Below are 24658 nucleotides of genomic sequence, written 5' to 3'. Positions count from 1 at the left end.
TTCCACCGGCAGGCGTTAGTTTTTGCACACCTGGGCCAGGCAACATCTAGCCACTACCAGCAAAAAGGTGAAACCATGGTGAGAACCCCCTGTGTATCCCGTCAATCCCCCTAACCAAAGACAGAACATCTCTCCAGTAGGCCTGGACCTTATGACAGCCCCACCACATATGCCCATAGTCCCCTCTTGCCCGGTTACACTTCCAACATTGCAGGTCCTGCCCCCATCCTATCTTTCCCAGCACCACTGGTGGGTAGTGCCATCTGTGCAATAACTTCAGAGCCTGGTGCCTATACTGGAGAGAAGCCATAACGCAAGTGGATTTTCTGCACATCAAAGCCCATAAGGCATCAACAATTTCCTTCCCCAGGTCCTTCCCCCACCTAGTTCTCACTGTGAGTGGATCCTTGGGTTTTGCCAGTAGGTTTGTCCTATATAGCCATGTGACTAGTCCTTTGGAGCACATCTGCGCAAGAGCTGCTCAAAGTCAGTCAACCCCCTTCTCAGGTTCTCCCCCCACAGCCACTACGCCAGCATCCCTTTCAGCCGGAGGTACTGGAATACCGAGAGTTTCTCCACCAACAAACACTCCTCCAACCTTTCCAGTGCGATAAAGACCTCCCCTTCCCACATTTGACATGCTCTGCTTAACCCCACCTCGTACCAGAGCTGGAAATCCAGCGGCTCCTCAATCCCATCCCTCAGGGACCGGGCCCAGATACAGCTCAAGGGGGACGGTCAAGTGAAAAGACATCTAGTCTTCCCCAAGAGGTACCACAGGACTTCAAGGACCGGGTGACGCAGCACTCTCCTCGGAATGCGAGACCTCGGTACCCAGAGCCATTCCCCTAAGGATACTGGGGCCAGGACTGCATTGTCCAGCTGCACCCATTGTTTATCGGTGTGTGGGTCCATGTGATCTACCAATACGCAGAGCTGGGCAGCCCTGTAGTAGGTGTAGAGATCCGGGAACCCCACCCCCCCTCTTCCTTCAGCAGTATCAATGTCCCATAGGCAATCCTGTGCTTGGCCCCCGTCCATAGGAATTTTGTTAGGGTAGCCTTCACTTTCTCAAAGAAGGATTTGGGAACCTTCACCGGGAGCATTTGAAATAAGAATAGGAACTTGTGCAATATCACCATTTTAATTCCGTTTAATCGTGCCATCCACGTAAACTTTAATCTGTCCCACCTCTCCATGTCTTTCCGCACTGCCGCCCATAGTGGAAGGAAGTTCCTGGGGAAGAGCTCTCCATATTGGCAGGAAACTTGAGCCCCTAGGTATCTGAAGGAGTCTTCTTGTATCTGAAATGGCAACCCCCTATATAATCCCTCTCCAACCCTGGCAAGTCTCCGACAACATAGGCCAGTGATTTCCCTGGGTTGACCGTAAAGCCCGAAAAATCCCCGTACCTTTCCAACCCTTCCAGTAGGCAGGGGAGCGATTGGCCCACGTTCGTAATGTAGAGCAGGGCGTCGTCCGCAAAGAGACTCACCTTACACGTTAATCCCCCATAGAGACTCCCCCTATTCCTTCGTCCTTCCTCAGCCCCCTCGCCCATGGCTCCATCACTAACGCATAGAGCAACGGGGAGAGCGGGCTCACCTGCTTTGTGTCCCATTGTAGAGGGAAGGCCTGCAATGCACACCCATTCACCACCACCCTGGTTGTCGGCTCAGGGTACAGCGCTTTGATCCAACCCTCCCATCTCAGGCCCATCCCAATAACTGAGAGCACCTCCTCCATGAAAGCCCAACTCACCATATCGAAGGCCTTCTCTGCATCCAAGGCCAGGAACAGGGCCCCCTCTTTTATCACCCTGGTGCATTAATGATGTGCAGTGTCTTAAGAAGGTTATCCGCCTCTTGCCTGTGCATGAGGAAGACCGTTTGGTCTTCACGTATCAGTCGCGGGAGATACAGCTCCAGGCGCGACGCCAGGAGCCTGGCAAAGATCTTTGCATCCATGTTTAATAGGGAGATAGGTCGGTATGAGGCGCAATCGGCTGGGCCCTTGCCCAGCTTAGGGATTACTGCTATTAAGGCCCTGAGGAACGTTGGCGGTATGGTGCCACCCCCCACAATTGAATTTAACAGCTTGGTGTTGCCAGTAGAGATTGAAACTGTTTGTAAAAATCTGAGGTGAACCCGTCTTCCCCTGGGGCTTTGCCTACTTTTAACTTTTGCATCGCCCTTAGTACCTCCTCACATGAGATTTCCTCTTCGAGTGCCTCCTTATCGGCCCTTGAAAGTTTCGGAAGCTGCATCCCTTCCAAACAAGCATGCACCTTGTCTCGTTGCCTCTACCGGCCTGGTATATATGTTCTGATAGTAATCAGCAAATTGGGCTGGAATCTCCTCTCTACCTTCTACGAGGACCCTGCTCGCCCCTTGTATCTTATGCACCCTGCTTTGTGCCCCGTCTCCCCTAACCCTGTTTGCCAGGAGCGTGCGCACCACGTCCCCTCTCTAGTAGTAGCTCTGCCTCATGTAGCGCATCTTTTTTACCACTTCTCCAACTGATACGGAGTGAAGCTCCAGCTGCTTGTCCCTCATCTCTCCCAGGAGCCTTTCTGAGTCTGCGTCATGTTGGTTCAACTGGGCCCTCAGCACTTGCCTCTCCAAGTCTAGCCTCCATCAGACTCCTCTCCCTTTTTTCCCCCTCGCCCCTTCTGCTATAAGCAAACCTTTAACTGTGGCCTTTGCCGCCTCCCGGACCATGGCCATTCCTACCTCGCAATTGACGTTAGTTACAAAATACGCCTCAACATCCTTCCCCAGGAATTCTCAAAATACCCAATCTCTCACTGGGGCATCATTGCACCTCCAGCTTGTCTGTCGACGGTGCGGTTTCACTGGTCTGCACTCCGCCACCACCAGCTCGTTTTCCGACCATGTTCCCACCTCAACTCTGGACCCCCTCATCTCACCCCCCCCTGCTCTTGCGGGACTCGTAACAGATCTATCCTCAAGACGGATTGGTGTGGGGCGAGTAGAATGTGTATCCCCCAGCCCCCGACAGCCCTTCTGCCAAACATCCACCCAGTAGTAGTCATGTAGGAGGTTTTTAAAGGCAACATTCTCTTTACAAGCCTCGCTCGGCCCTCTTCCCTTTGCCGACCAGCAGTTTAGTGCCGGATCCACCTCCAAGTTGAAGTCACCCCCCAGGATCATGGCCCCCTCTCTGCCCAACCTTCCAACAACCTGAACACACTGTGTATAAAGCCAACCTGACCTGTGTTTGGTGCGTATAGCGTGGCCAGTGTAACCTTCATACCTTCATATAGGCCCTTAATCCCCAGGAACCAGCCCCCAACCCCCTCTTAATCTGCAGTTCTGTCATCTTGAATGCCTTCCCCACCAGGATACCCACCCCCTCCTTCTTTCGGTCCTTTTGGGAGGCCCAGTACGCTTTACTTTTGTCTTTCCCCTTTATCGCTGACGCAGCCCCCTGCTTATAGCGGGTCTCATGGAGGAAGATGATCCTCAGTCACTGTTTGTGGAACATATTACTGGTCAGTGACCTCTTGTTTTGGGAGTTCCGCCCCTTCACATTTAATGTGGCCACCCTCAGTTCAGCCATAGTCTTGCAACCCTATTCGCTCTGCCCCCTTCAGATCCTCCGTCGGGTAAGCCTTCCTAACTCAATGTAACCTCTGCTGCATGGACCATCCCTCCCCCTTCCCTTCCCTTCCCTCTCCTCTCTAATTTTCTCCCCCTCCCCTCTTTCTCCCCCTCCCTCTTTGAGGCGTCTGACCGGGTGTTGCCAACATTGTGGTCACATCCGTCGAACCACCAGAGACATCGTCCCTGCCTTGGGAACTCCACCCAGTTCCCCCTCCCTCCGCCTGTAATCCCTTGCCAGCGCCCCTTGCCCCCAATACTTGAGGTTATGACAGAATCGCCTCCCGCAGCACCCAGACGGCTGACCTGAGCCTCCTGCCCCCACCACTCCTCTTGTCTAACCCGGTAAACAACTTCTGAACTGTTTTAAAACACCAGGGGAACCGCATCCCTTCCCTCACAACTGCCCCTAACACAACAGCGTGGGTTTTCCCCCCTCCAGCTCCCCTCCTGTCGAACCATGGGTGCTTGGAGCCCAGACCAAGGACAAAGACAGCATGCCAAAACAGGGACTACCAAGTAAGACCCGGAGTCCCTTTCACATGTTCACATGTCCTCTCGTCGGGGGCAGGGGGTATTCATCTTCTGGAACTTCCTGGCCCCATGCATCCTGCTATTCCCCGACGCCAGGTTTGGGCCTCGGAGCCCACGCCGACATTCCTGCCCACTCCCACCCTCTTCTTAGGGGCTTCCATTCCGCTGCCCCACCAGATCCTCCGTGGCGCGCTTGACCTCCTCCTCCATGACCAGGTGGAACCTCTGTCCCCCCAATTCAAACACCAGCGCAAAGGGGAACCCCCATCTGTACCTCACCTCCTTCTCCTGGAGCCATTTGGTTAGGGGACTGCACTTCTTACGCCTCAACAGCATATGGGCCGAGAGGTCCTGGAAGACGGCTACCTTGGAGTCCCCATAATCAATTTCCCCAAGGCGCTGTGCCCTTGCGAGTATCTTCACCTTGTCGACATAGTAGTGCATTCAGGTCAGGACAGTTTGTGGCCCTCTACTCCCTCCTCCGGCACGGTGCACCCCGTCAATGGTTACCTTCTCACCTTCCTTGGGCCCCAGGATCATTCCAATTATTTCCTGTATTTTGCACTTCAGGCCCCCGGGGAATTCCCTTTCCGCAGCCCAAAATATCAGAGGATATTATATGTCTCCCGGTTTTCGATGTTGTCCATTTTAAGACATAGCTCCTCCTCCCGTCTCTCTAATCCCAAGAAGCGTGTCTCTGTTTTCACTTCTGCGATCCCCTCGAGGCCTGGTTAGCCTCCACTCCTTCAACTCTGTCCTCCAGTGTTACCAACCTTGCTGAGATGTCTGCAACCTTTGATCCTATGTCTGTCCGCATTCCCCTAATGTCCTCCAGAATGGCCTGGATATCGCATTTGACGGAGCCAATATCTGCAGTGCATGGATGCGGTCCACATTCACCCTTGCCGCCGTCATCGCCTTGCTGTTGTGATAGCGGTACTGTGTGGGCTCTTCGGGCCTTACCACTTATTTGGGCCTTACCACTTATTGTGTAATGGCTGCCCCCGGTCACAGCCCCCCCTGCTGGACACTGCCTGCGATTTGACCTCCAGTGACCTCTACTCGCCACTCATCTCCCCTCCCCTCCCCCAGCCTCCTGAGGGAGTTGGTTCCAGGGGGTCCTCTGCTCCTTCACCTCCTGGGCACCAGTGGTCGACCTCTGGCTCTCACTGTGGCACCGTCACATACCTCCAGGCACCTAGGCACAAATACTTTTGGGCCCCCACTGCAGGCCAGATCTCCCTCTGATTGTCTTCAGGCTCTCTGGGGATCCGCTTTGCCTCTTGGGCAGTTTATTGGGGGTGCCTGTTGCTCATCACATTGTCAGCCTTCGTGCCCAGTCTGTTACTGATGCACTCTTCTAGTGGGGCAGTCGCCCTTTCTCTTGCCCCACCGGGCTCAAATCTCAGTGTTTCTGGGGGGTGACCCGCCCAAGCTCTGCCTTGGCCCCTCTCACCTCCTGTTCAGGGCCGGGGGCCTCCCCTGTGCCATTGCATCGGCCTCCTTCATGTCCACTGCACTGCTCTGGGGGTTGCTGTGCTGGGCTCTGTCCCTCACACCAGCCTTCTCGATACACCAGAGGCGGGGCGGCCTTCCTCAGCTCGCCCGGCCGCCCCGTTGTCTGTCAGTCAGCGGCAACTCCTGTGATAGTCCGGGTGTTCCCCAGCAGCTCGGGGCTTCCACTGCAGTCCTAGCCTGTATGCCGGCTCCTCCAGTTTCACCCGTCCTCAGCAACGGACCTCCAGATGCAGTCCAGTCTCCACTTTGCGGCCACCTCGGGGGCTCGCCCTCGCGCCCTGGCTGCTCCTCGTTGCTGTAAAGCACCACAGGTGGGAGCTTGTGGTCACCGCCCCTTCCCTCTGACGGCGCTGGCATCTTATTACTGGAGGGGCTGCTCCCAAATCAGCTCGCTGCTCAGCTCTCACAACGGGTGGGCTTCCTGCATTGCGGCTCCTCCACCCAGCCACTGGCATCTCCGGGAAAGCACCACTGTTGCAGGCCACAGACACCCATTGTCGCTCTCTCCAGGGGACCCACCACTCCTCAGTTGCCCCAGGGCTGCAGCCCTTCAGACACTCGAGGTGCCTCCTCCTGGGGGTCCTGGGTGCAAAACTCTGCATAAATCACTGATCACCAGGGCAGAAATGTTGCCTGCGCCCCCTGGAGGCCTCCAATGATGTTAGTTTTTAACATCTTTTCCACCTATTCAATGACAATCATTTTGTGGGCTTCTGGTACTCGGTAGGGTTTAAAATACACCACTTACCTAAGGAGTATGTATGTGATGGTAGGTTCCTTTCACCCTTCTTGGTTCTTCACTATCGACATCAGGAAACTGCACAATACGATTGGTTAGATCTTCCTTCTTATTGTTTGTAAGTTCCTGGGGGATTAGGTTTAGGTTACCCATTTTGTGTGGTACTAAACAAGATAAGATGGTAGAGAGCGGCTGAGAGGTTTTCTTTCCACTCTTTTAAAAGATTGATTTGGTAAATATGAGTTTTCTGCCATCTATCAGGTTGTGACACTGTAATTACAGGTCCCTGTCTGATCAATTATTTCTAGGGGTCGTGCCACTTTGAAACCAACTTGTTTTCTGAAGTAGGCAGAAAGACTAGAACTTTTTGTCCTATAGAGAAATATCTCGGATTGACCTTTTTATCATAGGAAAGCTTTTGTTGGTATTGGGCTTTCACCATATGGGTATGGGCTAAATGTATGACTAATGCCATATGCTCTTGTAATCTTGTGGCGTTTGAGAGAGTGGTATTGGGGTATCTTCTCGTTCTTCCCATGTTTGCCTGAGCATGTCCAGGACATCGCTAAGCTCTTGACCATACAATAGTTCGAAAGGGGAAAAAAAACGGTGGAAGCTTGTGGGGTTTTTCTCATAGCGAACAAGGCCTAAGGATTCATACGGTCCCAATCTTTTCCATCTTTATCAACCAGTTTTCTCAGAATTGTTTTGAGGGTCTGATTAAATCATTCCACAAGCCCACCCGTTTGAGGGTGATAAACTGAGGTTTTCAGGGTGGCAATATGTAACAACTCCTTCATCTCTCCAATAAGCTTACTCAAAGTTTGTACCTTGATAGGTTAGGATTTCCTTTGGGAATCGGGGCTGAGAAAAAAAATTGAAGAAGATGTTTCAATAGTTGCTGCGTGGGGTTTTTCTCATAGGAAAAGCCTCAGGGTATCTTGTGGCATAATCAACAATTGCCAGCATATATTTATTACCTAACTTAGAGGTTTCAAGTGGATCAATTCTATCCATTTCAATCCTGGAAAAAGGGACTTCAATTATTGGCAATGGATTCAACAGAGCTGGAGGAGGAATATATGTACTGGTTTTCTGACAGCTCTCACATGTCTGAACAACATTTTTGTCTCTGCATGTATTCCTGGCCAATATAATTTTCCACTAATCTGAGCTTTGGCTTTTACTTGTCCTAAATGCCCCCCTGTTAGATGTGAATGGGCAATTTCAAGCACAATCTTTCAGTGACTTTGAGGTACTACCAATTGAGTTTTAGACAGACCTTCGCCTGAGATTTCTCTTCTATATAACAATCCCTGTTTCAGGAAAAAGAAGGGACCCCCTTTTTCCCTTCCCTTTGTTTCCAGTATTACCTGCAGAAAGGCTTCAGATAGTGAGGGATAGTTCCTTTGTACAAAGACTAAATCAGGCAGAACATCAGGTTCTCCTTTATTAATATCAGATGGTAAAATTGGTTGGGGCCTTTTATCAGCCTCTCCAAAACCCAATTTACCTCTTTCTGTAGTCTATTACTCTATTTCTTCCTTTAACAGGGGGAACAAAGCTCTTTCAAGTATCCCTTGAGCCATTTTTACCCAGGTTGGATTTCAAATGCTGTCTCCCCATGGTTCTATCTCTCCTGAAATCAAGATCAATGACTCTTGCTATTACATCTAATCCAAACATCCAGGCCAGGCCTGAATTGGGAGCTAGTCCGAAGTAACATCCAGGGGGAGGTATTAGGACCAAGTCAGCACTTATCAATCCCCTTTCTCCCGGAGGGATGGACACTTTCCTGCTACTGCATAGATGAACCCAATGGAGCGCTTTGTAGCTACTGTTGGGTCTGAGGCTCTGGTACTCAATTTCTGAAACTTCAGGGTTACCCAACTTGTTTCAGTTGAGCCGCATCCCACTCCAGACACCATATGTGAGGCAATTTGAAAAAAAACAAGCCTGTTGTTGCCAACAGGTAACCCTGGTGCACTCATTCGGAGGAGGAATCCCCTCTTCCTATGTATTTGTATTTTTGCTAAAATAAAATAATATGTAAAGTCATCAAATTCATACACTAACTCAGACTGTTTTTTGGAATAATCTTGCAATGTAATGTTCTATACAAAATCCACCTTCAATTCAATCAACAGTGTTAAACGTAAGATTTTTTCACATCTCCATGTTTAACATATTATTCATTTCTTAAACAGAAAGTAGCATGGTGTGAGTTTCCATTCAAATTTCCAATAACACATTCATGATATAATAAACTTAACACAGGTTTAATTGTTCTCTTTTCATGTGTGTATCCATTCTGTGACTAGACCGTGTAATTTATGTTAATACACAAAATCTTGGATGCCTGACGCATTACAGATATAAATATCCTTCTTGAGAGGCTAAATTCCATGTTACAAGTCACACTTTCACCATGCCCTAAAAGAGAAAATAATAGTAATAATGACTCTCTCTCTGTATCCTTATTTCAAAATCCATCTAGTATGTGAGGCAGGCATGGTATCACAAGTAATGACACAGACACAGAAGGTACACGTTTCAACACCTTTATTAAGTTTGACTGGGGTTGGGGACTTCCTAGCCTGCCCCAATTCTATAATGGGAGTAGTCTCGATCATCAAAGTAAAAATAAAATGGTCCAAGTCAGTCAGTCAAACAAAGAAAAAAGTCTGTCGGAAACCTATACTTGCCCTCACGTTTCACATTAACTAAGTGTGAGAAAATGTATGAAAATAGAGTGTCAAAATGGCAATGAAAGCGGGTCTCCACTCCCAACCCCAAGTACAGTTCAATGGGGATCTTACAAAGTTCTTTCAAGGTGGATAGTTTGCACAGTTCAAAGATTTCCCATATATCTGTTAGGCTTCCCTTGCATATTTCAATGTCAGTTCAATATGCCTCAAACTTCTCATCAATGGATTCTTTTCGGGCATCCCTCACCTGGCTTCACAATTCTCAAACAAACAGATATTCACAAAGTTCCTTCTCAGATACTTTCACAGGCTGCCCTTGCCCGTCTTCAAAACACTCAAACGTGGCTGAAACACTTTCCAGATAAACAGCTCTGCATCAGAGAGCTTGGGGAGAAATCCCTTCCACAACCTTTGTACTTCTCCTTCACAATGTTGCCCTGTCAGAGACCTTCGCAACCGCATAGTATTATCACTCCCATGCATGACCACTCTGACAGCAGGGTCCTTATTATCGCCTTGCCAGAGACCTTTGCACCCACACAGTATTCTCATCCCTATGCATGACCACTCCGACAATAAAATTGATTTCTCAATGTCTGTGCCTCTTGCACTTGGTTTTGCAGAACAGGCCCTCAGCCACTCAGTTTCTTATTATCAGTTCACTTTCACATTAGCCTTTCGGGATCTTTGCACGCTCTCTTTCCCTTGTGCCCTTTCCTTCAATGGCTTTCAACGCATTTCACTTTCATTATTCACTGTTCCGTTATATTTCAAGAAGCGTTTAACAACTTGCCTACTCACATGACACCGCTCTGTTACATTGTTTCTAATCGGCTCGCTTGCTGGCTAAATACATTAGAGCTTTCAGTTCAATGTCTTTATCCTTCAATGTGTAGCCTTGCGTGCAACACTGTAGCTTTCCCCAATCGCGCGTATTACAAAATGGGCTCTCCCTCTCTTTGAACTCAATGGCTGTGATTGCTTTTGCGCGTCCTCCTGTTTTCAGCTCATCGAGGTCAGGGTCTTGCCCACCTGCCCCCAAGATACTCCCGGGCGGCCTCGCTATCCCGGGGAAGAAATAAGCAGTTTACTGGCACATGGAGGAAAGGGCTCAGCTGGCCCCTCGGCTTCCTTCTCTGAACTCTCCCGGCTTCTTGCAGACACGGCTCCCTCACCACACTTTCACCTGCCTCAACTTGCAGCCTGTCAGCATCTTGGCATTCCGTTATCCCTTGCCTCATTCTCGGCAGCTCTCTCTGAGCTGCTCCTCTGTCTCGCCATCCAGCTTGCCTGTCTTCTTGGCCCTTGTCTCCCTCTGTGTCTTTCTGTGCTCCACCTTTTATAGTTGGAAAATGGTTCATGAGTTTCAGGTGTGTGTGTGACTGAATGCCTGACCCTGCATGGCCTCATTAGTGGGACAAGGCCAGTGCATGTACTAGTGGTAATCTTCCTAGTCTCAGTCTTCCTTTTTCCTCGTATCAGTAGTTGGGCTGAGAAGAAAAGGAGGGGCGCCATGGGAGTTGTAGTATCCCATAAAGGTAGAGGGAATATGGGGTAAATAACTGTCAGGAAATGGGGGATTCCATGCCTCACCGTCGGTGTTTCCTCTCCACTCCCAGAGGACACCCTGACCACCTCTCCACTCCCAGAGGACACCCTAACCAGGTGATCCTCCCTCAATTGTCCACCCCCAAAGTCTGGATCCAATAACGATGGCCCTTTCCTGCTCACCTGAATAAAGGATCCCTGGGGACTGATTCATGAAATAACTTCAGGTTTTTCAGACGTGATAGTTCGGAATCCTCTCCTTCCCTTATCTCAATATCAGGTGGGGTTATTGAAAGAGAAGAGAGAGCTCTAGAATGAGGTACAAGATCAAAGTAAGTCTGGTGTAAGATTTTAAATAACAAGCTGATACTCTTATTATTAAACAGGTGTTTTGGCGCAATCATTTTTGGTGATCTATGGGAAAGCCCTTTTGATCTAGTATTTGGTGTTTCAATTGCAAAATGGTGTTTCTAGATTTTACATGTACCACACATTCCTCTCCCTCTGCTGCAGGAATCTTGTTCTCACACTAAAAAGTGGGCCCCTAGTTTGCATGAAGCTAGTTGCATCCCTCACCTAATACCATATGTCATGGGTCAGTAATGAGAGGCAGACAACTTCTTGTATTTTTCTCATAATTGTGCATTTTATTAAAAAGAAAAAGGTGCAAATAAATCCTCGCTAAACCTACTCTATCAGGGGGTTCCCCACATAGTGTAATAACTAAGGGAATCGCTCCTAACAGAAACAAACAGGCCCTCGCACTAAACAATACCAACATATAAAGTAAATGATAAACAGCATAAATAAATGAATAACAAACAGTAATATTGATGACCTTCACCTGTCCTGGGTAAATCCCTTCCCCAGCATTATTCAAAGTGGTTTCACCAAATGTTCAAACAAAAGGGTAAAGTCTTGAACCAGTTCTTGTAAGTGTCCAAGGAAATTAAGGTCAAACAACAAAAGTCCACTGGCAACAGTTCTTCAGCTTTCAGTTGAAAGGATCCCTTTCCAATTCTAGCCAAGAAAATAGCACCAATGGTAATCTGGAGGTCTTCCTTCCAGGAGTGCTTTGCCACAGTTCAGAAAATATATTTGCCACATCTTCTTCAATTCTACATATTTTCATAACCACTGCATCGGCTTTGGTATAATCACCAGGATGATTCTTCAGTTATTGTTTTCCCTGTTGACAACCAACCTTCTACTACTTTTACTGTGGAAAACCTGACTCCTTGATTCCACAGTATGCTACTACTTCAATCAACTTCAATGGAGCATCTACTGACAGTATTATACAACGCCACAGTGCTGGTACTTCTACTTCAGTTTTATGTATGAAAATGGTTAGGTATTTTTAAGACAAGACACTTTGACCTCTACAGGTACGCAAGGCACTCTTCTTTCCAAGATTCCGAGAAAAGGGCAGCCTCTTTGCCTCATCTGACAGCCTTACTGCCACAAGGATAACCTGCCTCTGCTTCCAGACTGACTTTCTCCCCACTTCAACAGTCTCAACATTACAGGATAGTGGTTCAGTCTTTTAACAAGCACCCAGCTCCCTTCCCCAGCTTTGTACACATCTTATTGGTTGCAGTAACTACCTTGAAGTTGTTTCGAGAGGATAGCCTGCTCGCCCTGGAAACAAGACGACACGGAGCAACAGGTTCGATCCCCGGGTCCGTGCTTAGAAACCTCTGGGTATTAAGCGCGTCATAAATAACCAATTACAACATTGCCACACTTCCAACTTCAGATAACAATGTCTCACTTGTATCAGAGGACACTGGACCTTTAACAACTTCACCTGTTCGGTGGATTGATTTTAACAGGGTTCTCTTTACTATAGAAAGGGTTCACATCTTGGCTTGCGTAATGCTTGTTCTTCCTTTTTCATCTGAAACTACTTCTACGTTCAAGGAATATTAGTTCTTGGTGTTACAAGGTTCAGACTTCAAAAATAATGTTTATTATAATTTCTTTTTATTTAGGTATAAACGACCACTCTTTAGAATATATTTCAACTTTAAATGTTTGTAAGGCTTTGTATTCCCACGGTACCACTTTCTTCTGAGGTCGGGAATCATAATTGGTCCACACGACCTTACTTTGATATTGCAAGATCTTGCAACAATTGTGAAAGTTAACTTCAGAATTTTACAGAGACTTTCGAAAACGTTCCCCTTCTTAATTGGAGACACGCAACCACTCCAATATCACTTTAAAGGGAGACAGTGGTAAACAAAAAGCTTTTCTTCACACGCAAGCACTCTAGCTTTTATTACAACCTAAACTTGCTTCTATGCTTATGCAAGCCACTTTAAAGCTGGTAACAGCTACCGGCAAGTAGTTAAGAGTGAACCTGGACGCCAAGCTTCACTCAGCGACTGCGGGCTGTGTCAACTTCCCGACTTCTGCTTCTATGCTTCTATGACTTTGGGAACACTTGGGACCCACACCTTTCTTCAGCACATGTGTCTCTGTTCTGGTCACACCAACTGGGAGTCTCCTGCAAGCCTCTGTCCCTCTGTTTGCTTCTTGCTACGGGCCACAGGTTTCAGTGCGGTCATGGCTCTGCAGTCACCACCACTAGGCCCAGCGGAGAAGACCCTCACCTCCAGCACGTCTCTCTCAGTGCAGGCAAGGCAGGGTTTGTGAACAAAGGACCCTCTCAGAACTTGCAGGTGAAATCTGCTCTCTCCTTGTCCCGGAGTCCTTTAAGTGATCACACTTCCTCATGAACTGCCAGCCTCGCGCTCTTCTCCTTCTACAACTACTGCCAGCCTTTCAGTTCCTGATACCAAAATGACAATAAGCCATGACCTCTTTGGGCATGGTGGAAAAGATATTCCCGTCAGAAGGAAAATACAGCGTCTCATCCCACAGAACCTCCTCACTGCCCGGTGCCCTGTCGCCACCCAGGTGATCCTTCCGCAGCACACCACCCCAGGGTTGGGATCAGGAAGCGTCTGCCCTCCCTTGGCCACCTGGACGAAGACTTTCAGCAGGGTTTTAGTGAGGGATCCACAGGATTCTTCACACTACTCCATTGAGGAATACCCTGCCTAACCAAAGCTAAGGGAATACACTCTAACACAGGATAACTGGCCCTCACTCTAAACAACAAATACATAAAGAAAAGATATGGCAATTCAATTACATGAACAACATTCACAGTTCCTGAATGACCTTCTACTGCTCCGAGTAAGTTTTCCCTTCCCCAGCATTCAAAGTAATTTTTGCAAATGTTCTTCCAAGTTAAAGTAAAAGTTAATTAACCAAAATTCCACTGGCAACGATCTCCTCTCTTGGGTGAAATATCCACTTTCCACTTCCAGTAAAATGGCCCCAATGGTAATATTGGCCACAATGCCTTGTTGCTCCTTTAAGACGATTTGCCACAGCTCAAAAGAAAATGTAATATCCACACTCCCAATGATACACGGTTCAAGATTAACAGTTAGGATTACAGTTTTAGCATTCACATGGTATGTTTGACAGGATGACTTCTTAGTGCTGCTGCTTCCACTTCAACAACTGTAGTTCTACTTGCTTTACCATGAGAACAGTCAACTTTTGTCCCACAGTATTCTACTTCGTTTGGACAACTACAAAGTTGCATCTACTGACAACCAGACATACAACCACAGTTTCAGCGTTTGGGACTACCACCACGACTTAAATGAATTGTAATTTTAGACAGATTTCGACAAGTTATAATATAAAGCATTTCAACCTCTTGAGGTAAGCAAGGCACTCTTCCTCTGAATAACTTTCTTCAAAGGGGCCGCCTCTTTGCCTAGCTTGTCTAACTGCCACAATATCAACTTAGGTTTGCCTTTAAGACTCAGTCTTAACCGGCTTCCACAGTCTAGAGCATTACAGGTTGAATCTACTTCAAAATAGGGCCTCATTACGAGTCCGGCGGTAGCCGTGCTGGAAAAATCGTCAGGCTGCCGCCAGACCTGAAATGCCATTCCGCCTCCGTCATTGTCAGAATCACCAGAGCATTACAACCCTGGTGACCCAGTAATTCCGGAGGCGGAATTCCGTAAATCCCCATTCCCATGGAGTCCCGTAGGACTCCATGGGGATGGGGACAATGGAAACACTGGTTCCGTCTATGACGGGGCCGGTGTTTCGATTTCCGCCTGCAGGCGGGTGGCGTTACTCCCGCCAGGTCAGACCTGGCGGGAGTGACACCTCCCGCCTGCAGAACTTGGAATCCATCGGTTCGGAAACAACGGTGGCAGTGGATTTACCGCCACCGTTGTTTCCGGACCGGCAGACTCTAAATGAGGCCCATAGTCTTTACAAGCAGCCAGTTTTCCTTCCCCAACTTTATCTGCACCTTTCTGCCAGCTATCAGCCCAATCAATTACCCAGAAGCCTCGGTGTCACACTATCGGCTTCAGGTAATGCTTGTACACTGTTTTAGGCCAATTAACTGTTAGTAACGTCACAGTGCAGCTCAATTGTTCTTTAAACTTGAGGAAGGTTGGTTTCACTGTAAGTATGGGGCACCTCTTGGAATGGGCAATGCTTGTTCTCTTCAACAATTTATATACTTCAAAGGTATGTCGCATTCAAGTATAGTATAGGATTCAGTCTTTCTGCAGGAAACAATTCGGCACACGCAACCTCTTCTTGATTTAGTTTTCAAGGTTTAAAGGATCGTTATAAGATTGTATTCATGGACGAAAGTGAAAGATAGAGTTCAATCTTTCTTTAGGAATCACAATTAGGTACATGCGACCACACTTTGATGTACTTTTCATAGGTTAAAGTTTTCCACAATTGTATTCAGTAATGGTCTTCGCAGTGCTCACTCTTAACTGGAGACACACAACCACTCCTTTAGGTAGAAACAGTCTCTTTAATAACTGAACAATGGAGTTTAGCAGGGGCGTTGCTAGGGGGGGTATTAAGGGGGCTATAGCCGCTGATCTTTTGGTTGTAGCCCCGGATAGAATCTCATGAGCTACAGCCAAACGACTAGCTATCCCCCAGTCCCAACAGTACTGACATCAGCTTAGCCCCGGGTCTTTTCCAGACCTAGCAACTCCCCTGGAGTTTAGTAACATTAGCTTTATATGCGTGTAAAAGGAACTTCCAGATTATGTGCGAGTTACATTTCCATTGTGCTAACAGTTTTAGATTCAACAAACAAGATTTACTTGCTTTCATTCTTACTTGAGTTATCATGATGTTGGATCATGTTGCCGGCAACGCTAGTGGAAGGTTTTAGAAAGCTGTACTTCACTCACCGGCTTCTCTGACAATTGTTCTGTGGGTCGCATTGCTTTCCTGACTTCTGCTACGTCGTCTGCTACTTCTCGCTTCGCTCGGACCCACACCCTTTCTCTGTGAAGGTGTCTCTAGTCCGGCTGCACATCTTTGGAGCCCCTCTCGATCCCAATACCTGTGAAGGTATCATGAAGTAGACACAGACAACTGAATAAAGTATGGGCTATATATTTTTATTAAATCAGAAGGGGGGTTGGAAAAAGGCCTAACTTGGCCTATGCCAAGGTGGGATTTCCCTACCTAAAGGAAACTAAAGATAGTCTGTTTAAGTTGTGAGGGCATTAGGAAGTAGACACAGACAACTGAGGACTGTTTGGGCTACAAAATCACAAAAAGGTTGGGATAATGTAACGCTCACCTGGTATCCACAGGGACGCCACTCAGCCTGTTTGGAACTCCTACGACCTCGAACCCTTCCCTGGAATCTGTTCGTCTGGAGACTGGACCTGAAACACAGGGTTGCCAGAGTTTAACTGTATTGTCTCTGCTCGCTTGACCCCCCTCTTCCCTTGGGGACCAAACCTTCCCCTTTGTCCATTCCTCACCTTGCTTTCTTGTGAGGTGCGCTCTCCGTCCTGCCCTTCGGTGCAGGGGTGCGTCGATTGATGTGGGCTCATTTCTGCACTGGCACAAGCCCAACGGACTGGGCTTGCTGTAATTTCAGCCCGATCGGTAGGTTGAACGATTCTTATGAACTGTCCTTTTGACTCTTGTCTCTTCTATAACGTGTCTCTCCTCCCTTAGGTGTTGGAGGAGGTCAGAGATGGCGTTGTGCTGCTGAGGAGAGCCAAGCGCTAACGGTGAGTGGGAGCGCGATGCTGCCTGCTCTTCCTTGTATTGACCAATGTTTGTCTCTGTGTCCCTTTCAGGTGCTGCAATCCCAGCATGGCTGCCGGCTGAAAGGATAAGATGTGGTGAGTAAGCGCAATGTGCGGCGCCTCTTTATGCTTTCGTGCTAACCTGGAATGTTTTTCCCGTTGCAGGTTGGTGGGATGCTCCGGAGCTGAAGTTACCCCGAGCGGCTTGAGTCCAGGTAAGCATTTGACTCTTCTTACAGTTAGAGTAAGCTGAGATGTGAAGAATGCTTACTAATGTCTTTCCTTCCATTCGTTTTCCTCCCCTAGCAAATAGCGTGCCGAGATGGAGATGACACTGCCGTAGCTGCCCACAGGAACGGAGGAGCGATGGATGGAAGCTGGATGCTCTTCAAGGTAAGTACAATATTAATGCTGTTCTTGTTCTTGCAGGTGCGCGGGATGCGGCGGAAAGGCGAAGACCTTCAGGAGACCGATCCGAGCACGGTGAGTGTCACGCTGCAGGTGCAGAGAAACGCAAAGCGTGTTTCTCGGCCCGGGCATTGTTTAAATAGCTTCCAGGTAACCCAGGTATCCCTGGGTTGAACGACACCAAAAAAGCTAGACCGCATACACAGTTCAAGGAACTGGGTTATGTGGGGGCATTCATCTTGCCCACAATACATTACAAGTCCAATGCCAAGTGATTCTTAGAGCTATGTGCGAGCTTGGCACCACAGGTGCCAGTTCTGACTCCAAGTGGGTCTCTGGTGGGATGGAGAGGCCCTTAAGGGCCATATAGGGGATCATGGCCTGGCTCCAGCCTGATGTCTCTGAGGGCTGGGGGCATGAATCATGACAGATAAGGCCTACCTTGCCCTATGCTAAGGTGGGATTTCCCTACCCAACTGAAACTAAGGACAGTCTGTGTCGGGAAATCCAAAGTAAATGTCTGTGTGTCCAAAACATATACTTGCCCTCGCACATCTATTTGTTCAAAACTGTGTAGGGATGTCAGTATTAAACTAAAAAAGTGTTAAAACAAAAGTTCAAAGCTTCTTCCAGCTCTTGGTTGGAAAAGGGTTCTCCCTTCCCCAGGATTCCAAATAGTTCACTTTCCATCAACAGGGGTTGCATTCCCCACACTTTCAAGTCTCTCACAGTTTTCATAACAATGCAACTCCTCAGGATTCTTCACAGCTTTCAGGCTTGTTGGCTCTTTTAACAACATCATTAAAGTTCAACTCTTGAAATTCACAACATGCAAACTTATCTGGATATTTAACCATAAATGTAAAAATGCATCATGTGGCTTCTCTTTAGTGGGGTGTAGTTGGTCTAGGCACAGTTTTCGGACCACATGGTCCACCCTTTACAGGTCATACAACTGACACACTTGATTGGCTACTGCTTCAGCTCAACAGTGGTATTCTTGCAGTCCTTGTTCCAGGTGGCTCTTGCCAATGCTTGCTTTTCTGCAACTTGTACAACTCACAGTTATATAAATTCATCAACAATGCTTTCTTTAATTTCCATGCGTCATAGTTCCTTTGTATCAGGGAACACTTTTCTCTGTTTTCCGCTCATGTGGCATTCACTCTTATTACTTTCCTTTGGTTCGATTTTCAAAAGTGCTGTTCGTTCATTTCAAAAGAAAGTAACTGCAAATTCCCAGTTCATTCTCCTGCAGGGAATTTGCATTCACTTTCAAGTGTACTGCTTTTCTGGTCCTTCCATTAACCAATCCTTTCATCAACCTTCACCACATGGCGGTCATTCAACAACTGTGTTTCAGGCAATCACAACGCCTCCGCTGCCGCTCACTCACTCGTGAGCCCTACAAACTTTCTGCACCATGCGGCTCGCACCACAGTGTGCCCTTCTCTGCTTTTGGTCGGTGCTTCATGGCTGCTTCCGTTTCCGGCTCAGCAAACCCCTCCTCCAGGGTCACCGACACAATGGGCTACCGGAGAGGGAATCAATGTGAATAGCCTGCACCTGGAGCCAGAGGGGCGGTATAAGTGGCCTGCTCAGGTGAGCTTATAAAGGAAGTCAGGACATCGAGATTCACATTGGTTTTACAATGGTCTTGGTAATCAGCACCACTCTTTCTCGTCCCAGTCCCAGAATGGTGTTTGTGTATGTCTGAGTTAATAAAGTATGAGTGAGTGCGAGTTCTTGTGTGGTCTCTTCCTTGTCTCAGTACCATAGTGGTATACATTGGGAGAGGATTTTCTAACTCCATAGGGAAGGGACTGGAAATATCCCATGAAAGCCTGGGGGATTTTTGATTCCTGATGGAGGGGAAATGGGGGATACCATGTCTCACCCAAAGGTGCCCCAGCCCAACTCCCACATCTCCTCCTCCCAGGTGATCCTCCCGCACAAAGTCCAAAAGCAAATGTCTGTGTTCAAAAACCTATACTTACCCTCCCATCAAATTGTATACATTGTGTAGGGTTGTCAGCATAAACAGGGTTTCCCTTCCCCAAGCTTTCAAGTCTTTCAACTTTCCAAAACAACACAATTCCTTGAGATACTTCTGTGAGAAACCTGAAGGTGTCTACCTAGCTAGTCCCCGGGGATCGGTCATCCAGGTGGCCAGGACACAGCCATCGCTATTGGATCCAGTTCCTGGGGGTGGACCAGTGAGGGAGGGAGGATCATCTGGATGGGGGGTCCTTAGGTTGTGGCACACTGATGGGTGAGACGCAGTATCCCCCTTCTTTCAAAACCTTTTCCCCACCCTACCACGTAGGACATTCAAAGCACTGCCCCGTCCCCTTTTCCGACACAAACACTTTTGCACGATTCACCAGAGAACGTACTAACACCAGAGCCGTTTACCTGACATGTCCCAATTCAAGGGTCAGGCAAAGTCAGGCAATTGAACAGATTCACATACCTGACAGCCCTTTCCTTTCCCCACAGGTCTAAAAGGTGGAGCAAGAGAGCACAGTACGAGCAAGGCAGAACGCAAGACAAGACAGCTATCCAGGTCCGGCAGTTCAAAAGGAGGTGAAAGGCAGCAAATATCGAGAGGCTGAAAAGGAGAGACACGACCTCCCCCTTTCCGAAGCAGACCCGCGAAACCTGCGCAGAAGAAATCGTAAGACCAAGGACAATAGCCCAAGTGTGCTGCAACAGATGCCAACGGTACACAGAGCGTGACGACCCTGATAAACTGGAACGAGTGAAACTCCCGCTACTGTGGTACCAGCTTTGACTCCAGTTAGGTGAGGAAAGCCAAGCGGTTCATCACAGCCGGTGAGTCGAGGAAAGAGCCGATAAAACCCGGGCTGTGGTGAATGAAAGAGGCAAAATGGCATGTTGAACTAAGTTCAAATAACTGTAAAAGTGTTAAGCGGAGACCAGCTGCAGAGGGAACCAGATCCCCGTCTGAGTGAAACTACAGAAACCAGAAGGCCATAGGAGAGTCGCCAGATAGGTCAAAGTGGTCATACAGGAGGTCAAGCAAAATCCCTGTACAGTCGAAAGCCTTTGATCTACGAACTACAAAGAAAGCAAGGGAAGTGAATCCTGCAAACATTGAAAGTGAATGTAAGGTGAAGTTGGCAAGTGTGAACCCAACCGAGGGATGCAGACGAGAAGGGGGCAAGTCTAAAGTCCCAGCAAACAATAGGTATGTCCACTGGAACTGTTTAAAAAGACAGTAAGATTTATGAGCAAGCGAAAAGCTGTAGTGAACCTAGAAAAGGGAGGCTGAAAGTAAAGAAGGGTCAGCGCCCAGAAGAGGGGGACTCATGGGTGAACAATCCTCACTCAAAGTGTACCAAGTACCGAACTTTCATTTTTGTTGAAGGAACTTTTATTTTTATTTACGCCAGGCCCGCTACGGCAAAAGACTTTCAAGAGAAACGAGGCACCTGATGAACTGGAACGTAACTGTCGACTTGTGCTGAGGAAAGCTCGAGTGTGTATTGTGCTCCAAGATCCCATTTTACCCCGTGCTCAAAACGTGGGGGAAGGGAGATCCAAGCTACTGCATCCTGACATATTTTTTTTACAAATGCTTCTTTCTTTCCTTGAAATCCATCCCACACCCTTTCTCTATTAGTTGTAAGGTTTGGCAATAGGTTTCTTAGTATAGGCCATTTTTATTTGACAAAACACCAAGGATTGCCTTATTTTCAATTGATGGTCGACGCTTGCTCCCATCATAGATTTAGATTAGGCTTTTTTCCGACCTGCATAAAGTTTAATAAACACCCTTGAACTGTGATCACTTGCGTCTGTCTTTACTGTTGCAACCATGAGTTCCTTACACTTCCCAGCTTTTCTGGTTTGGTTACCTTTCACCAGTTTCATATAATGAAGTTCCTCGATTTCAGATCACACAGGATTTCCTTGCTTTTCAACACAAGCTTCTTTGTGGATGCTTTCGGTGGCTTCTCCATAAAGGGGTGTAGTCTAGGCGCAGTTGTCGGACCACGCAGTCCACCCATTACAGGTCAGGCAACCGACACACCTTACTTGCTTCTTCTTCATAGGCACGTTGTTACTGCTTCAGCTTTACAGTGGTGCTTGAGTCATTCTCAATTCACATCCTCATGATACTTCATCATAGCTTGTTTTGCCACCATTTACTTGTTGCACTTTCACATATTCTCCTGGCCCTTCTAGCCAATGCTTGTTCACTGAAGTTACATAGTTCTTTCTACTCTTACGGCTCTTGTCAATACGTGTTTGCCAATGCTGGTTTTCTAAAATAACACAGTTCCTTATATTCTCATCGCTCTTACCAGTGCTTGTTTGCCAATATTCATTTTCTCAAATCACACAGTTCCTTTTTATCAGGCAGTTCCACAAATTTGCTTTCAAATCAGATCGGTATTCAAAAAGTGCTTACTTTCATTCAGATCGATACTCAAAAAGTACTTGCTTTCATGCAATTCGGCATTCATAAAAGGTTTTGCATGCCTGCCTGCCGCCCTGGTGTCCCTCTTCCTCGGTTGACTCACTGGTCGGATCTTACGGTGATCCAGCAAGGCCTCCAGCTGCCACAAGCACCTTCTATCTCGTGCGGTGCCTCGCTCCGCCTCTCCAGCGGCTCTGTGGCTTTGCTCGCACCACTGATTCTCTCAGCACGGGCTTCACACTGCAGCTTCATCTTGTCGTGCCGGTTCCCTTTCTGCGGTCAGCCACCAGCCTCCAGCTTCCTTCATTCTCGCTTCCCGATGCATACACTCTGCATCTTCAAGGGTCTCTCGAGCCCTCTGCTTGAGGACTGCTCTTGTGCAGAATTCGGAGATCTGCTTCCACAGCCGACTCCACTTTCCCATACTTCTTGCTAGACCGCTCAGTGCTGAATCAGGAGTCCTGCATTACTCTTGCTGGCCTCCTCCTCATCCCAGTACATAACTGGTGTTTGTATGTGTGTGTGTTGTGTGTGTCAATAAAGAAAGGAGGTGTTTCTCTAGTTGGCCTCATCCTCGACCCAGTACCAAACTGGTGTCTATTGGGAAATGCGTTAGGGGAATCATAGGGAAAGGATTGACAATAGCCTATAATGATTTGGGGAACAATAGGCTCATTGTGAAAGGGAAATGGGGGATACCATGCCTGACGTAAGGGTGCCTCATCCCCGCTCCCCAAGTCTCCTCCACCGAGGTGATCCTCCCTTGCATATCCACCCCCAGAGTCAGGATTCGATAGCGACGGCCTTTCCATGGCCACCTTGGCGGAGGATACATTGGATAAAGAAGTGAGGATGCCCTCGGGTTCCTCACATACCCAAGGCTTGAACACTGCTCCTCGCCTCAGTTTCCAGAACGGTCTCTGCTGGGCAACCACAGCAATCAGGCTCACATGTAGAAAACCAGCTCTCCTGCCGGTCTTCTGCGGCGCAGCCTCTGCACTTCAAGAGTTTTGGGGAACAGGAGTCTCTCAGAACATGCAGGAGAAAACTGATATCTCATCATTCCAGCGTCCCTCTTGTTCTTCCACGTCTGCTTGGTTTGCCAGTCTTGTGCCTTCTTCTTTCTGCTACTATTCACTCCATTCACAGTTCCAGCTCCTTCCTCCTTTTCTAATTACCTGCACCTGAGGGGACCCTTTATGCCTCCCAGGTTTCTTCTGGTGTGGGCTGTTAGGCTTAATTGCCTGACTGTTACAACTGCATGCCTCTTCAACGTCCCAGTACTCATGGGATTATGGGACATGCAGTTTCCTTCAATAAAGTTAGTTATTTCAACTTCTGCAGTTTGGCAAACAGCCATCTAAAGTGTGGGATTATGGGGTGGGGGGAGTTAAAATGGAGGTTATCCCAGTCTTTCTGGTATGTCCCCCGTCCATGTGATCCCCCCGCAGTACACCACCCTCAGTGTTGGGATCAGGAAGCATCTCCCTTTCCCTGGCCACATGAGGAGGGTCCTAGGCCAGGTTTCTGGGAGGAATTATCCCCGATTCGTCACACACCCTTGAGTTTCTTACCACTTCTACACACACTTGCACGAGCCCGGTATACTTCCCTGCCAAGCTTCATACAATCTTTCCAAAACACTTATTTTCACTTGGTATGGCTTCCTGCCAGGCCTTTACACAATTATTTCTATGTTTATATCTTCACCTAGTATACTCTCCTGTCAGGACTTTCATACATCTACTTGTAAGCATGCACCTTCACCTGGTCTATTTTTCTACCAGGACTTTCAGATATTTATTTATAAAGTATTCACTTTCACCTGGTCCATTCCCCCTACCAGGACTTTTATGCATTTATTTAAAAGTATTTGCTTTCACCTCCTGCCAGGATTTCCATACATGTATTTTAAGTATTTTTGGGATTTTATCCATGAACCTACTTTGGCCCAGTGTTGGCGAATAGTTCCTGTTTTTACTGCATTCGTCTCAACAATGGTTCTCTTTCCACAGGGGTTTGCCCCTTCTCCCAGTTCATTCTTATTTACTTAGATTTCTCTACCTTTCTTAAAGTGCGGGTTCAGCAACCACTCTGTGTAACAGCTTGTAGGTATGTTAACCTTTTCATTACTTTCATTTCAATTTCGAGCAGTGCACACCTTCAGGCAACCCGGTAACTGTTCACTTCCCTGGGCTTAACCGGTGCCTGTAGAGTTTCCTGCGCTTCTCTGCCCTCTTTCCTCTCCGGCTGCTGGCTCGGCATGCACCCAGTCAACCGGTGTGCCTTCTCCAACTTGGTACACAGTTCCTGCTACTTCTCGCTCACAGGCGATGAGCCATCTGCCTTCTCGCTTCCTCTGCTGCTGTTTGGCGGCAGTCCGCCACTGTCTTCCACAGCATTCACTCCCCCGCTATGCCAGTTTCAGTCCATGCAGGACGCTGTGTCCTCCAGCCTCGGCAGCTCTCCCGACTCCTTTTCCTTGTCAGCTGCTGCAGCAGCAATTTTAAAGTTCTCGGGCTGATTTGAGAGTTTCCAAAGACTAGACCGCTCTGTGGTCTTTCCAGTCTTCGTGATCCGCATTGTTCGATCTCACTTCCTTGTCCCAGTGGTGATCACGTCATCCCTTATGTGATATTGAGGGAATTGGTACGAGACCCTTTTGGGAGAGATGATTACTGGTCCTCGACTCTTCCTTATTTCAGTGATATTGTTCTTTGTGTCATGTCAGGGAGTTTTTAAAGTAGGTCTGGCACAGGGTTGAGGGAGAGTGTCACAATATGCCTGGCATGGGGAATGGAGGGAACTTACCTAAAAGGGAATGGGAGGTATGTGCCTTCCTCCATTGATGTCATACCATCCCCCGGATGATCACCTCCCCTCAGGTGGTCCTCCCTCACATAGCCGCCCCAGAGTCAGAATCAAGTAGAGACTGCCGTCTCATGGCCACATGGTAAGAGGCTACTCGAGGGAAAGTAGTGATGACATCAAAGAGGTCTAGGAGA

The sequence above is a fragment of the Ambystoma mexicanum genome, chromosome 8 (genome assembly GCF_040938575.1).
Source record: "Ambystoma mexicanum isolate Mex_15411 chromosome 8, UKY_AmexF1_1, whole genome shotgun sequence".
In the NCBI taxonomy this organism is placed as follows: domain Eukaryota; kingdom Metazoa; phylum Chordata; class Amphibia; order Caudata; family Ambystomatidae; genus Ambystoma; species Ambystoma mexicanum.
This window is presented reverse-complemented; position numbering follows the sequence as displayed.